Source organism: Glandiceps talaboti, chromosome 1 (assembly GCF_964340395.1).
Source record: "Glandiceps talaboti chromosome 1, keGlaTala1.1, whole genome shotgun sequence".
In the NCBI taxonomy this organism is placed as follows: domain Eukaryota; kingdom Metazoa; phylum Hemichordata; class Enteropneusta; family Spengelidae; genus Glandiceps; species Glandiceps talaboti.
In genome coordinates, this window is record NC_135549.1 from 7,934,842 (window position 1) to 7,940,894 (window position 6,053).

Consider the following 6,053-nt stretch of genomic DNA (forward strand, 5'->3'; position numbering starts at 1 on the left):
GCTGCTGTTTTGTCATCGTCTGATCATGCACGAAAGTATGGCCCAGGGCTGTGATCAGCGCAGTACCGGCAAAGTATCCTCCGTTCGCGTCGCTGCTCGTCACTGACGTACTGTCTGTGTGGCCCCCTACTCAACACACTTTGCTCGCATTAGTCTCGGCTTTTCACAAAACGCATTGATTTCATTACGGTTCAATACAGCTAAACTCCGTTTCTTCAATTGCAAACTGCAGCTGGAAAACTGAGACGGGTCTCAATGATGTACAATCACTCAATGTATTCATTCATATACCGGTATATCACATCGTAGTCGGACATAATCTGACATAGTATATGAGTAATCTTTTGCATTTAAGACAGCTGTGCATCTCGAACCGTCATGTCCCTCCCTGTCGTCATCATTTCAATGCAAATTTATATATCGAAATTTCATTACATTTCCGCGATTTTAGTCGTAGGCTATTTCCTTCGTTGATTAACAATCATCTAATTGATCACATTAATTATTTTACATAATTTTTATACAGAAATATTGACACATTTTCGTATACATACGGTCTACCTTTTTAACTTATATTACCATACCTTTATCTGCCATTTTTAACATACTGGTAGGAATTGTTATAACATATCGATATCAGGACGACCTGTACATATATATACATTCTTACTGTCTAGTATATATTATTGTTTACCACGTGAGATACATTGGGGTCCAATGTCACACTTTCTGGGAGTTGATATATAGAAATAGAAAGGCAGTGATGTCAAAGGTCAAATTACATATGACTTAATCATACTGGTGTCTAGTATGCACATGTTGCAAGCAAGCAAGCAATCATCTGTCTACAATAAAAAACATATCTGATTTGTTACCGATGTCCTGACACCGGATAGTAATTACAAGGCGATGAAAGGCTGTCAAAACAGACGATGAATCACGTGGATGGGGTTGAAAAGCTTACAAATTATGCTAACAGGTAACGGAATCAGTTATACGGGGGAGGGTCACGAAAATGAACAATAGTAGAATGAAATTTTCAAAATATATAAGTAAATATCAAACGAACGAAGTTGATACGCTCTTTCTGAGAGTTGTCGGATCCAACTGAGACCCAGAGCTTGTTATTACATGTACTTTGCATGTGAAATTGTAAACTAAGAAATGATAGCTCATTAAATGTGTATTTCAATGTTAACTGGAGGCGTTGCAATGGCTGTAAATTTATACATATATTGTTAGGTGTCGCTTACTTCACCAATTATATGTAGTTTTCGGTCATATCACGTTTTGATAAATAATATTCCACCAAATGAAGCAACGTGTAATTGTCAAAAACGATACACATTGTAGTATGGTTACGTAAATTAACCTTTTTCCTCTTTTTCTGGAACTTTGTCTGCCATAAATGCCAGAGATAACATTCTATCAAGGGATTCGTGTATCAAAATATCAGGAAGCTACCATTAATATATATATATTGATAAATCAACCAACCATCCAGCAGAGGGTCGTGACCTTCTTACTTTTGATAATGTATGTATGTATGTATGTATGTATGTATGTATGTATGTATGTATGTATGTATGTATGTATGTATGTATGTATGTATGTATGTATGTATGTATGTGTGTGTGTGTGTGTGTATGTATGTATGTATGTGTGTGTGTGTGTGTGCGTGCGTGCGCGTGTGTGTGTATGTATGTATGTATGTATGTATGTATGTATGTATGTACATGTATGTATGTATGTCTGTCTGTCTGTCTGTCTGTCTGTCTGTCTGTCTGTCTGTCTGTCTGTCTGTCTGTCTGTATGCCTGCCTGCCTGCCTGCCTGCCTGCCTGCATGCATGTATGCATGTATGCATGTATGCATGTATGCATGTATGTATGTATGTATGTATGTATGTATGTATGTATGTATGTATGTATGTATGTATGTATGTATGTATGTATGTATGTATGTATGTATGTATGTATGCATGTGTGTGTGTATATATGTGTGTGTATATGTATGTATGTATGTATGTATGTATGTATGTATGTATGTATGTATGTATGTATGTATGTACTCAGGCGGGTGGGTAGGTAGGTAGATAGCGGATATGTGTCTGTGTGTGTAAGTGTGATGGTGCATGTCTGTACGCGTGTATGTATACGGTGTGAATGTGTCGGTCTCTTTATGTCCAATAAAAATTGGAAATGTGACTTGGTTTACACAGCCTAGCCGAATAAATTAAAACTGTAATGTGACTTGGTTTACACAGCCTCACCGAATAAATTAAAACTGTACAACATTGAAATCCACATCACCTTCCGATTTAAATTCCAATATAGCAACAACAAAAAATAGTATCACATCTCAACAACTACTACCTGCCAAATACACTAAAATCATACAACGTTGATACCTTTGCTCCAAATGTGAGGTGGGGGTAATGACCCTGTGAACGAAAAGCGGAACGAAAAGCGGGCATATCAAACATTTTCATTTACATCTTAATGAAGTATTTGTTTGTATTTTGCGATTGTACATTGACACATATTTGCTTAGATAAATGAACATCGGTACATGCATACTATTTAAGTAAAACAATACCAGATTACTGTTTCCTTCTAATCCATTTGTATCGACTGATGACCAATTTACATACTAATTAACGAGTAGTTTGTGGATGAAATGAAACACCCCAATGTTATACGGGTAGCGATAACCATGTTTGTTGATATGTGACAACTATTTCATCTTGATTTAATTGATTTATCTTAATTAGCTAATCCACAAAGAAAACACCGAAATAGACGAAAACAAATGTAAGTATTTGGAAAACAAATATGAGTATTTTCAGTGTGAGTGTTTTGAAAAAAAAAATATGAACATTCTCAGATTACATTTTTGTGAAACTAGATTCATGTATTGGGAAACATTTGGTGGTTCTTTTACACCATTGTGTCGACAAGATACTTACTGTCAGAGGAAATAAGAGGACATATATGGATCTGATAATATGCCTTTCAAACCACAGACATTTCCGGTTTTGTGTTTAAACCAAAGCTCGGGTATGTTTGTAGACATGTTTTTCCACCCACGTGCATTGTATTGTCTCAACCATGTAGTATCCTTACAATAACACTTGTTCCTTTTAGTGACAGCTAGCACCCCCGGCCCCCACTTTGACTGTCAAAGTAAGGTATTGGAAATATCAAAACTTGCAAAAGTTCACATCGCCGGCCACACTTTATCCTGTGTAAATATGCACAAGAGTGCATACGGTTTGTTGGGTTTCGAAAATCTAAATATGGTCCAGAGTGGTACTTTTTGGACTTTTGAAGATGACTTGGTACGGAGGATTGAATACTTGTCGCCACAAGCCAACTGGCTGGAGCATTAATTGCATCCGTCCCCAGTTCAATCTCACTTATTCTTGCATCAAAGATCGATGCGTCCTATCACAGCTTCCGATGTAAATCCAGTCCATCATTTTGTAAAAATGTTTTTTTTTTCTTTAATGATGTATATTTAACATATCATTTAAATCTAGTTTGAAACAAGTATTTTATCTTACCACGCAGATTTTCTTAAAACATGAATCGGAACTTGTTACACGGACATGATTTGAGTATAACAATCCCCTGTTACTGATTTCATACAAATTGACCGTCCAATTTACATTTACATACCAATCAACACGTCCAAATATTCATCGCCTGTATATCAGGAACATGACATACGGGTGGTACCTTTGTTAATCGAGACACCATGACTTGATTTATTAGATTAAGAATCGACGTCAATACGCTAGTGTATAAAACACACACTTGTAATTTTTTGCTTGCTGGTACTAGTGGAATGGCCTCTTTAACACGTCAAGGTATTTAGAAGTAAACAATACTTTGCAAAGGTCGAACTTTTAACCAAACTTTCGTGTGGTTTGTACGCTCTGAAATGACTTGACGAAGAAAGTATGACGACACAACTAGAAGTGAACTTTAAATATGTCTCTTAAAAAAGCAAGGCTGTAAATTATGGAAACTCTCCACTTCTCAAATAGAAACAACTTTCTCGGATTTTGTTTTGTTTGACGTAGATAACTTGAGTAGATAACATCAAAGGAAAGAAATGCTGTCAATTACATTTTGATGAATGAGGTTTATCTAACACACATTCACTGGGTGGAAAAAATTATAAAAAATACTCTGAGATTTATTTTGAATCACCTCCAGTGAACGGTTACAATTAGGAATATTTCACTATTATCCCAGGTTACTATTGGCTAGTAAGATTTTGCTACCCATTTACCGTAGAATAATATTCTTTCTTCAAATAGAGTCGTTGGGAAAGTTATAATATCTAAGAATGAAAGTGTGTACAGTTTTATGTGAGGTGAATTCTTATGACAATATCTATGAGGGATGTGTTATACATTCACTGTGGTCACTCAGATCGAGGTTTCCTTTAATAACGAGGGTTTGCATCAACGGGATCCAACCACGAGATGACGTCTCGATAAATCCAAAGGGAAATCACCGAGCGTGTTACTTTTACAAGTGAATTCGTTAGAATTGCGATAACATATTCATTGAGTATGTTGTTTTAATTTTGCTGTTATACGTCTAAATGTCTGGCGGGCAAGTTATGTTGTATGGTGAATTGCATTATAAGTTGAGAATGATCATACCAAAGTAAAGTTTTATGTAAAGGTAACAGATCTTGACGGCATCCATAACATTTTGTTTGCACTGACTGTCATATGCAACCACTCAAAAGGTGTGAAACAGACCATAATGAGATTTGGATGCCAGTGTGATAAACAATACTTGACACTCTTTTGACTGTTTCCAGCGATGTATACCCCGATGTATACAATAATAACCAGTCAAGTGCTTTACAAATAGCCAACGTGTGAAGTTGTTGGCATAGACATTCCACAGTATGTACTTAGTTGGGGTTCAAGTGTTATCTACAAATATCGTTAGGTAGTACTATACGGAGACCTGCAACTGTTCGTAAGTGGGGTTCATGATACCTTATAACGGCGATCTGACTTCTGTTTTTCTCCACTAGTCCACTTACATAATGCTAATTATCTTTTTTTTGAGGGAACTGAAATGAACTTTCTACTCGGCAAGTTAGTCGGGTTCTTTGAAAGCATAAATCAATTAAAGCAAGACGCTAGAAGTAAAACGTGATCTACTGCCCCGTGAAATCGCCATTGTTTTACTGGATACACTAACAATCGTCGGTGACTTTTACCAATTACTCCTGTTGTTAACGATTGCACAAACTAATTTTTACCTTGCAGCATTCCTTTTATATGACTGGACGGGGAGGATTCTCCATCTTTGAAAGGTAATGACGTGGTAAAACGAGACGTGCTACATTTGATGTGGAAAGAGGAAGGAGAAAAAACAACACAGATTTGAAAATGAATTGGATGAAGGCAAATGTAGTCAATACTTTGTATCTGATAACCAACACGTAAAGAGCAGACTAAACCATGGATATATTGACAGTTTCAAACGGCAAAGTGTAGAAGTTAGAACATGAAGACAGTGTGTATATGAAATCTAATATAGATTGGTATTAGCCCTTAGGTGAATTCTGTACTGTGTTTAGAAGGTCGATTGGCGGAAATGTAATTCAAACTCTTCGCCAGAGTTGCACGCCATAAATGGAGTAGGCCCACAACTTCAGTATTCGGGAATTTTACGTCGTCTGGTTCAATATCGTGTTCACATCGAATTTGTTAAAGAATTGGTCGCTGACAGGATTATTTTTATGTATCATGTCAAAGTGCGTGGTAGATTGCCGAGACCTGCGTGTTTAGACCCTCCCACGGTATTACCCATTCTGTACCTGTTGATCTCTCAACGTCTGATTGAATATTCAGACATTTACCATTACTTATTTGTCAGCCAAAGCTCTACTATTATTCTTGCCTAAAACTGCCGTCAAATCTCGCACACATAGCCTGCAGTAGCGGTCGCTTTGACTACCACAGTGAACCAATCAGCACCAAAAGCGCCGCCTTTGAAGTTTCCCAATATGGGCATA